The sequence below is a fragment of the Zonotrichia leucophrys genome, chromosome 4 (genome assembly GCF_028769735.1).
Source record: "Zonotrichia leucophrys gambelii isolate GWCS_2022_RI chromosome 4, RI_Zleu_2.0, whole genome shotgun sequence".
Lineage (NCBI taxonomy): Eukaryota > Metazoa > Chordata > Aves > Passeriformes > Passerellidae > Zonotrichia > Zonotrichia leucophrys.
The window spans coordinates 51035153-51046762 of record NC_088173.1 but is presented as its reverse complement, the minus strand read 5'-3'; positions in this window follow the sequence as shown (position 1 = coordinate 51046762).

Here is an 11610-nt window from a genome sequence, read left to right as displayed (position 1 = left end):
TGCACATCAGCTACTCTGATTTTTAGGTCTCTTCAAGACAGTTTATATTTAAATTCAAATATATGGCCTATAAAATGGTTTGTATACAAACACAGGACTTGAAGCTCCCTGGAGAGTTACTTGTATGCAAAACAGAATATTTTGAAGAAGATGATCAATATTGGTAACTTTTACAGTTTCCGAGAAATTTCCCACCACAGATGCACATAATTTCATCATTTTGTGAAAGTTCAAGATTATTTTCTGCGGAGTTCACCATTCTTTACTTCCTTTGGCAGTATAAAACCCCAAGAGATTTTCCATGTGGCAATGAAATAAAAAGATTAGTGTAGAAATTAATAAATCTTCCTACTGAATCAGTATGCCCTGAGAAAACCCACATTTCAAAGAAACACCAAGAACAAAACAGGGCAACAGAATTCCTTGGAACACGTGGAGCAGAATCCTGTTACCAGTTAAATCAACAGGAACTTGACTAATTTACCACTTATGCCAGCAGGGCAAAGACTCCATCTCACACAGAAATGTGTAGCACCACAAAACACAACAAATTTACAAGCACTGAATTGGTGCCAGCAGTTCTGTAGATTTTTGTAGCCTGCAGAATTACAAAATGTGATTGACAAAACACTATGGCAATAATCAGATTTTTAAATGTTATCTTCTGTTAGGAACTCGCTCACTCATGTGCAGAATTATGGAGAGTTAGCTGAGACTCTGCTGAGGCTCAAGTTGCTGTCTTGGCCTCCTGCATAACCAGTGTGAAGGGGCATTCTTAAAAAGAAATTAACTCCATCCTCAAATAAATGCCTAAAATAGGTGGACTGGATCCCAGGACCCCAGGCATAGCCTTACATCACTCCAAACTCACCTAGGCTTGCAGAGGTCTGTTTGGATAATTCTGTACTTGAGAAATGGATCATCAACAGACCAGAAAAAACACCCAAGGACAGTGAAGAAATGATTGTTGTTATTTTGGGAGCCATAAAGTTATGGAAGTTTAGGCAGATGCTTTTTCAAAATCAGCTTGAAGCTTCTCATAGGAACAGACCAGCACTCATCTCTTCCTACACTTTAATAAGCTGCTGTTTACCCAGCAGAATTAGATACAGATCACTGTGTTTTGGATGTTTATTACTGGAGTTAGATGTGACTGCTCTGCATGTAACCTCAAATGAACAGCAGCATGAGTACAGGTTTGGAGAGCAGCAATCCAAACAGATAACATTCAGACAGTAGCAACAGTGGCTTTGTTTTTCCTTGTGACCTTTATAATAATTTCTACTGCTCAGAATGCTCTGCCATAAACTGTGTACCGGAGGGCAGAGAACACAAAAGTAGTTAGGACTAAGTTCACAACCACAATGAGGATTATGGGCACTTCCAAGAAACATTGTCATTTCTTTTCCCCTCACATAATAATTTGATTGTACCTTTCATATTTTTACTTCCCTGCTTTAAATTCTTGCCATTATTCACCATCTCTTGCAGATACTACAGTGTGTATCAAACATTATACTTTTTGACAAAGCATATAAACTTCCTGAAAAACCATAGCTAAACTAAATACAGGAAATACATTATATTGAACACTCACCTACATATACACAGAAAGCTCACAAGCCACAGAAGATGTGAGGTAGGCAGAGAGCAGGAGGGAAAAAAATAAAATCATGTTTTACCAGTAAAGCAGAAAAATCTGGGACATTCTAGGACATGCTAGGTTTTCAAACTTCTATTTCCCTCTGCATTTTAGGGACTGGTGCAATCTTTGGAACAAGGATGGTCAGTTTGTCACTAAACACTTACTTTTACAACATTATCAGGTTTATTGCTCTGAAGTTTTGCAAGCCCAAAAGACAAGAGGTTGGACTAAGCCTAGTGCTGTCCAACAGAGGGCAATGGTACACAATCCATACTATTTGCTCTCCCTGACAAAGCCTCTGTTTCAACAGAGCAGCCGTGGCACAGGTAGAGATCTGTGGGGACGCCAGACACCAAGCAGTGTCATTATCAGCAGTCCACTGGAACTCAAATGCCATAAAACTTTCAAGTTTGAGCTAAATCAGATGATAGAGGAGGCATTGCTTAATGAGTCTCACACAGACTGTAGTTTATTACTCCTGACCTCAGCAGCACGGGGTGGACAGATGTCATTATCTCATTTTACCAATGGAAGAGAACATGGAATGGAAAGAACACGTGCACTGCCCAAGGCTGTTGGGGCAATGGCAATGCTGCACTTGGATGGGGACATTCCTGGCTCTTACCTTCACCTATAATCCACTGGTTATTTATAGCAGTCATGCATACTTCACAAGCAGCACAATTACATTCTTACAGCTCAGAAAAGGAAGAGGAAGGGAGCTCCAGGTCCTTTGAAGAAAGAATCTAGTAATTCAAGAGACAGATCAAGTTATGGCCCAGACTGCCAGACAAAATTCACCAAATCCCATGACAGAGAATGTAAGGCTTTGGAGATGTTTACTCATAGTAACCACAGCTGAGTGAACAGAGATTAACCTCAAAGGGCAGTAGAAGGATTAGTTTAAAATATCAGAATTAAAGGGGAGTCCACATTTTTTACCATAACAGAAACCCCTGCCTTCTCCCATGTCACCATGCTAGTCTCACCTAAACTCTGTAACAAAGCAAAAAAAACCCATCCAAAGGAACCAAATCTTAAGTTCCTGTTAAATCATGAGCCTCCCCATGAGCTATTGCCAAATCACCACTGGCAATGTCTTCAGTCTGATGTCTGTTACTAAGGAGCACATATTGTTTCTGTATCTGTCCCAACAGTAATGTAAAATATACACTCAGCTGCTACTAAGGGGATCAACCCTGCCACTAAAGGGAAAAGAATGGCTCAGCCATACTCAAAGGCACCAAATGAAGGCATGTTTATGTCACTTCCATTAACCTGGGGAAAAGGTGACACACATGAAAAATTATGACAGATAGTGCAAGAGTTTCTCTAGGGCCTCCTTGAAAACTGCATAAATAAGAAACTGTGATTAGTTTTAAAATGAGTGAGCAAAACTTGACCAACTTGCCACTTCTTTCTCAACAAAGTGGAGTTAACAATTAACTTCTTCTTAGCAGATGGCATAACAATAAATGTAGATAAAATCAGTGTGCAGACAAAAGTAATTTACGGACAAAAAGCTTAAAGAAAAAAAATCTCTGCTAATGGACTAGCAATAGTTCCTGGAAACAGAAACTTCCTGGAAAAGAGAGACAGAAAGTACACAAACAGAAAGCAACACGAGCACTGCTAAAGAATCTTCCTTGAACGCACAGTGGCAAGGAAGAGCCTAAAGGTGATGAACAAATGTAGAGTCAGTTGGTGTGATTACGTGACCACCAGCTCCAGTGATTTCCATGTAAGATACTGAGGCACAGTCTCTGGGGGAAAGAGAAGGAAGTTGGCATGATTCAAATGCATTATGTGCACAGGCAAAAGTCACACACACTTTGTTTACAGCTTCCTTGCCACACAGGCCCAAGTTACCATCCACTTTCATGGCAGTGCTAAATAGCTGTTTAGTTTAAGTTCTAACCATAAACACAATTCAGGGAGAACAGCAAAAATATTGGATCTGTTGTCCCTAATCACCCATCCACGTCTCTTCTTTCCTATTGCATCAGAGCATGGCTATTTGTTCTAAATCAAATGTCACAGCATAAAGATAAATCCTTCCCTGGGAAAAAATCTTCAGCCTTGGTATTTAAGTGTGTACATAATATACTATACATATCTTTTATTCCTAATGCAATTCTGAGTCCACATTTCTGGAAGTTTTACTCTCCAAAAAGCCTCAATTCCTCCACCAATGACTTTTACTCTTGCAGTGTGTTTTTTGAGGGGGATGGAACTATAAACACAACTCCAGACCTTTGCCAACAATAGTTTCTTGTTTCTTTTAGCTCTGTTCACTGTTCTAAGTGAAAGAGGAATTTGGAAAAGCAATTAAGCTGCAAATGTTGGCAGCTTCTGTTTGATTTGACAGATAAGCTTTATCTGAATTAAGCAGTATAAAGGTGTTGGTACAGCAAGTGTTACTCCCCTGAGCACAATGCCCACATTTAGGGCAGCTCAAGTAATGGAGAAATTACTCAGGAGGGTAAAACACACATGTCCAATTCCACAATGCATTCCCATACAGTGCGAGGAGTTTTAATTCCACATCTGTAGAACATCAAGAGTAAGAATGGAAAATATCTATGGCATGGCTGGACTCTTGTAGAGTGGAAAATATGAGATGGTAGGAGTTTTGTTTGCTGCTAGTCATCTAGCAAGCCCATTAGTCATGGCATGCCTCTAAACAAAGTGAATCTGTGAAGAAAGAAATGGGAGCAACATTAAGAGAAAATACAGCACATTTCAGGAGTGAAATATTCCTTCTCCCATTTTAAAATAACTCTTCTTGCAAAGATGGAACTATGAATCAAAACTTGGCCTTTGATTCTTCCTATTTAAGAGCTTTGTGAGGTCACAATTAATTGGAAGCAGAAAATTACTTTTTATTAAAAAAATTAAAGGGGCAGACTGATGATGGTGTAACCCAGCAAGTATTACTTCCAACACCATTGCTCACATGGTAAAGAATAATGTCCAACCTATCTTAAATTGATTGTATATTCCAAATATCCTGTAAAATACATCCTTTCTGTGGCAACCTGCTCACTGATCTTTTCTGCATGACTCCAATAACAGCTAAAGGGGGAAAAAAAAGGAAAAATGCCAAGAATTAATCACAAACAGATATTATCCCTAAAACACGTGCACAGTAGTACAGTAGATGTGCTCCACACAATGAAAACTATGGCAATATTTTGCACTTAAAAGGGTCAAATTGATAGGTATATTTGGGGGTAAAATGCAACTGCGACGTGACAGTTTTAAAATTTATACTTGCCTAAGTTAATAATGCTGTATTCAGTTTTATTGACTAGCAGAGCCTTTGAAATGGGTTTGGAAACAGTGTTCAAATTTTTGAAAGGTAAGGTCATGACATGTCTTGATGACACAGCAACAAAGAAATACTACTTCTAATTCACCCCTTTTGTGCTAACTTATAGAAAGAACATCTGCTGAACTACAGGCTTTCTACATTTCAGCCATGAAGTATTCTAATTAACTTCAAAGTTAATGGGTACACCAGAAAATACCAAACAGTGGAAATGCCACAAAGCAGAAAAGCAACATCCCTACCATTTAGGGAAAATTCACTAAAGATGGATGCTAACAATTTGCACTGCTGAATGCTGAAATCAGTTCCCTACATGTGAAACAGAGGAAAAAATGCCCCAAAATCAAACTGATAGTTTGTATTGTTTCAATGGTGACAATGGTGTTGAATTTTTTCCAAGAGGATTTTTCCCACAAGGAGACTACTTTGGTGGTGGGCGTATTTTTCCTCAGCAAAATTAACAGTGACAAGAGAGAAACTCTGAACCTTCTTTGATAATGAAAGCACCAAACAGAAAACAAGTTCAGCCAGACTATAATCTTGAAGTGAGGTCTACATTTCATTTCTGATTATTGGGAAAAAATTACCACAGCAATACACTCTACATCTTCTCTGCTAATACTGAGTCTGCCTGTGAAAAACACCCAGAGAAGAACCTTCACAAATGCCAGAGGCAGACTTAGAGTTTTAGGACTATTCCCTTACTAATAAACAATCATTCTCTGACTTTATTCAACAAATAATATCTGAAGACTTCTAAAACACATCCAGGTTGCCTCACAAGCCTGGCTGTTAACTGACACCCAATGCCTATAAGGTCAGCAAATATTGCATGATTGCAAAGGGAACATCCATTGCTTTGGTCACAGGATTGTCAGCTCTCAAGATGACCAGAGTTTATTTGGATGACTTCTTTATTTCTGCTACCTTCACTATGAAAGGACTTAATTTCTCAGCCAAAATTGAACAGGTCAGCAGAAAAGCTTAATTTCTAAGTAGTCAATTGTCCAGATGAATCTGATTCATTTTGCACTAAAATTTCTGTCTTTTTTGTATTGTATATTCATTTTCCAAAATACAGCACTGTGCTCTTTCAGAAGACCAAAGTAAATTTCTCTCTCTTCAGAGGCCAAATAAGGAACTGATTTTCCTTGTACAAGTAATACAGAAATAACATCTTATATATACTGTAAAAGAAAGCTCAGTCTGTCCTAAGGGTGAATTTTCCTCAGACCTCTTCTCTGGAGAAACTGACATTCCAAGAGAGGATCTGTTCCCTGAGAATCATCTACATCTACAGCCTTTAACTTATTCTTCAAGGCTTCATATGTCCTGAATAGAGAGAAGCAGACAGTTACTGAAAAATGTAGGTCCAGGTTTGTGGTTTGGTAACCAGCAGTCTCTGCTTCAAAAGTCCTTTTGCCCAGTATCACATTGTGAAGTCTAAAAATAGCCTAGCCTCTATATTTACACTGTTGGATAAGGTAGGTCCCTAAATTCATGTTCAAAGCATGTAAATAAAAATGACTTTGCAGAAGCCTTGAGATCTGAAAACAGTAAATGCCTAAATGTCTTAAGATCAGCCACCCGCTCTGTAGCCTGAATGTGGTGCTGCATACGCAATTTTGGACACCTCGATTTAAATGCTTTCTAAAAACAGTCTCAATAAAGCTGGTGACAACCTAAATCAGGAATTTAGAGGCCTGCTGGTTTCTCCCAGTAGTATAGATGCTTTCTAGCTTTGCCAGCCCAAATGTTTTCAGATGCAGGAGGAACAAAAGAGGGTTCAATGTTCCCCTCAGCACCCAGCTGCAGGTGCCCCTGTGCTGAGTGCTCGCAGTTTCCACTGACGTTCGGCCGAGCTCTGCATGCGCTAAAGGGGAAATCTTATTTGGCAAGTGACACTACCACACAGCATTGCAATCCACTGAGTACAGAGACAAATCCTGCTTTCATCCTTCTGCAGCAGCAAAGCCACACTAGCCGACACTCCCTTCCCTGAACCAATCATGGACATATCCTTCTTTTGATTTAAATATGTTCCTGTGCAGGAAGGGCAGAGGATGGTGATTTATTTTCACAGAAAAATATGAGTGGCTATAATGATTAATGGGAGCATAATTTTTCATAACAAACAGGGATACTAAAAAGAGAAAGAAATGTGGGACAAGTTATGTAATGTGTACTTACTGAAATATGCTTCATGTCTCTGAAAGGAGACATGAATTGCCATCTCTGGAGTGAACACCAGCTTTGCCACTGAGGGAAAATTCAATGGCTTTAAATCACAAATCAATTCCCCCTAATGTATTCTAATTTATGGTGAAATGTCCATCAAAAGCTACTATACCCAACACCAGAATATCCACTGCATCACATATTGCCATCTCAAAAAGAACAGTATCATCCCTGTGACACGAAGGCCTAAAACTCAGTGACACCAATGAGTCCCAGAGCTGCCTTGCCCCAAAGCCCCGAGGATAAAGCAAGGTTAGCACAGCTGCCCTGTGTAAGGACTGAAGGCTCCTGCAGACTATGAGACATTAGTCTGAATCACTTACAAATAGCAACTGTACCCAGAGGAACAAGTGTCTTGGAAAGAAACCACTGTTACCTAGGATGACACTTCTCTTGGAACCGTGCTGAAGTTTCCAGGACAGACTCACTTCAGTTCTAGGGATTAGAAGCCATGTTCGCAAAATTTTTCCTCAGGGCAGCACAGGAGTATCACATCATTTCTCTTTTTTTTCTCTTGAAACAGGATTAGACACTCGTGCACATGTCTGCATGAAGAAATGGGATTTTTAGCTATGGTCTTATGGGGCACTGGGGCCAGCCTTCAAACTTGTATTATGGTCTACACAGTGACTTAAGAAAAGAATGTAAAATTATCCATGCCCCTTCTACTGCAGGCTGCCACTCTCCAAAGAGAACTGTCTCTTCATCCTTTCTCTATCATGGAACCATGGGCAGAGGCTTCCAGGCTGTGAGTCCAGTGAGGGGCTGTGGGAGCTACTTTCCTCAACAGAAAAGTGCTTTTCATCTAATGGTTATAATAAAGTAGATGCTGATACAGACTAGGGCCTTACAAAATAAGTAATTAGAAGTTACATTAGATTGTATTCTTAATTTAGAAAAAACAATCTGCCTGGAACACAAATACACCAAAAGCAAAAAAAAAAAAAAAATCTACTTCAGAAGACGGTAATCTCTAGATACAATTACTCTTTATATAAAGTTTGTTATTATACAAGAAGGCAGGTTGTCCTTTCTGGAGAACAAAAAATACACATGGAATAATTCACACCCCAGTAAATTTATTGGCTGGGAGAAAGAATTAGAGCAAGTGATAAATGAAACCCGAGATTCTAAAGGAAGCCTGACATTGGTAGTCAAACCAGAAGTCCACTGAAGTTCTATGCAGAGGTCCCAGGCAAGATGATGAGCTGTACAGAGGATGAAACAATGGAGGAAGAAACAGAAATAGTACAGCAAAATGCTTCTTTAATAGAACTGCTTCAGGAAAAAGTGTTTACAATAGCTAAAACACATCAGCAATAAAACAGGTACTGTGTTACCCTGCTGTAGAGCACTCCTTGCTGAAGACAGTGGTTACCACAAGGTATTGTATCAGCCTCAGAAATGTTTTCACAGCAGGGCTGCCTTTGGCTGGCAGCCAGAACCCCTGTTTTTCAACCAAATGTTAATAACTGTTCTCTTTCTCAAGTGTGGGAAAAAAAAGGGAAACACCAAAGTAAGCTTTTCCACCTTATTTGGTTTTGTTTTCTTCTTTTTTAATATAAGGTTATTTTCCTGCCAGTTTTTTTCCTATGGAAACACTTGGCCAGCTGATTCCTTCTTGGGATATGTTATTGACTATTTCCTGCTAGCACAGTTCCTGTGTGTGCACAACAGTGTTCCTACTTAGCCAGAACTCCATCTCAACCTCTGTGCCTTTACACTCACATGGTGTTCTCAGCTTGACAGACTTATGCTTAATTTAAAATTATTTCAGCATAAAAAGTTATATAAACCATACTTAAACACAGGGCTTGATGGTACTCATACTTGAATGTAAAAATAATAGTCCAAATACTCTTCTTTCTGTTCAAATTTGTTTCTAGCTCTACAAACTTTTATTTGCTCTTTCAGGTTACTTTTCTGTTGAACATGCTTCAATTAGTCCAGTCTTGCTTTGGAGCTGTAACCCCCAGTGATCAGTGGACCAAACACACATAAAATTGAACAGGTGTTTACTGGTAGGATCAGGACCTTATTTATCTTTAAACCAAAAATTATTTTCCCTCACCCCCAGTATTCTCAGCTTTGTTTACCAGTGTTTACCACTTTAAGGCTGATTTTAAGTGGCGGCACTTTACTCTCCTGTTTGTTTATTTTGAGGAGTTCACACTCTCTCGACTTAAAAACAAACACATGAACTACACACCACATACGAAGGAACTCACCCTGCTCATAACAAAAGTCTCTTGTCCTCTCTGAATTAGTTTCAAACTACTTAGTTTATAGAAGTTAGATCAGTAAGATACTTGCATCATGTGTACTGCCAGCATCACAAGCCAAGCTGGTAGCTGTCTTAACAGAGAGAAAAGAATTCAATGCATATGAAGGCAGCAAGTTTGGCTTTTTTCTGAGTAAGGAACAGCAATGCTGTTAAGATGTCAGAATTTAATATAAAGTTTTAAGGCTTTTTTGGTTTGTTTGTTTATTTCCAGCTCCTGCATTCAGAAGAACTTGAGCCTTCCAATAGTTTCTTTTCAGAAAATTGAAAAGATGTCTGAAACACATGCCAGACAAAAGTTACTGTGTACTTCCCCCACAATGCAGTTAAAACCACACATTCTTTATAAACCTTTCTCCAGAAGATAGTTCTTAATTCTGAATGGCTTGGTTCTGAATTCTTTGTCAATACCAAATTAGGAAAATAGGTATGAAACTAATCCACTGATCTGATAGTATCAGTGGAGCTCATAAAAATCAGATATACAGCAAGGTTTGCCTTGGATCTGCATCTTCAAGTACTTTTAAAATATTCTACATACTTTAACCATTATGACATGTATTTTGGACTAAAATTTCCCCCTTCACCTTCAAAAACAAAACCCCCCCAAGATACTCTCCCAGTTTGACGTTTGGCACTCCACAGCAAACAGAAGAAGTTCAACAACTTGGCAGAATAGTCAGTCTTTTCTTTGAACTCCTATTTCATTTGGAATGTTTCCTTTTAAAATCACAGCACCACACCAAAAATAACAAAATAAAATTCTCAGGTATCCAAATCCTGTGGTGAAGGCATCTAAATAGATTGTTTAGGTATGGAGACAGAATTTGGAATTGAATGCAGTATGAGAAGGGTTTATCTCTAAACAAACATGAACCCGCCAGAAAGATGTGCATGCCCTGCAGTATTTAAGAAGAAAGAATCTTTTTAAGAGCCCCTTACTCAAGCACTCTCCATGCTGGTGACACAATGTCAGACTGCAATGTTGATGCAAGCAGGGAGAAGACTTGTATCCTTTTGATGGAAGAATAAAACAACCCCAAAGAGTATGTCAGGCTCACAGTGAGGTGGACCACCCACAGAAATGAGGGAGTTTTCAATCAGTGACCATCAGAACATGCACGTACTGAAATAAAGCTCCCTGGCCAGCTGCTGGCTCTGATTAAGTCTTTGACAGCACAGGCTGCTGCTTGTGGCCTGAACCCTGGGGATTAAATCAGGCTGTCGGCTTTATGTTTTCTTAAAATGCCTATTTCAACTGGGAATGAAGCATGAAAGTGCAGACAACTGGAAGTGATGAACCTTGAGGAGTCCCCCCATATCTGCTGTCCTTGTAGGCTGGATTGCAGCCATGCCACAGCAGCAGCCCAGCCCCAGGCTGCTGGGGTAGGTTTCCCACTTTCAGGGAGAGTAGAGGCACAGGATTTTTGCCTCCAAAAATGAAGCTCCATCCCCACCTCTGCACAGAAAATGTATTTCTCATGTGTCTGTACTAAATGCAGAAAGATCCCACAGCATGGAAGAAATGCCACTGAAGAAATTCTCCTATTTTTTACGGATTATTTAACTGCAGTCAAACACAGAGCGCAGTCTCCAATGAGTTGCACCTATTGAACCATGAATTTCAGTGAGAAGTATTATTTAACAGCTAAGATAATTAAACCAGCCTGACAGCCTGTGAGCAAGGGCAATATTAATCTGTCATCCTCCTTTAGGCCTTCTTCTGTTACAGACAATGCAGGTAAAACAGGGGGACTTTTTTCTCAGGCTTTCATGTGAATTGTTACTGAGCCCGATACGGCAAATGTAAATTCTACAAAACAAACCTTCCCATTTGTTTTAAAAAACTTGAGGATAATGAGATTACTAAATCATAGAATGCCTTCCTATGAATTCCAGATAAAAAATTATATTGTCTGGATCCTGAACAGAAAGACAACAAAAACAATATTTTTAAAAGCCTATCAAATTATTGATTATATCTTATTGAATACATCAATACCTCAGATCTTTTGTTAGTCTGCTCAATGTAGCTACAGAAAAAGTACCAATGAAGCATGTAATTGAAATTAAAATACTTCATTCTTCATCTGAAAAAAAAAATCCCTAAGCAAA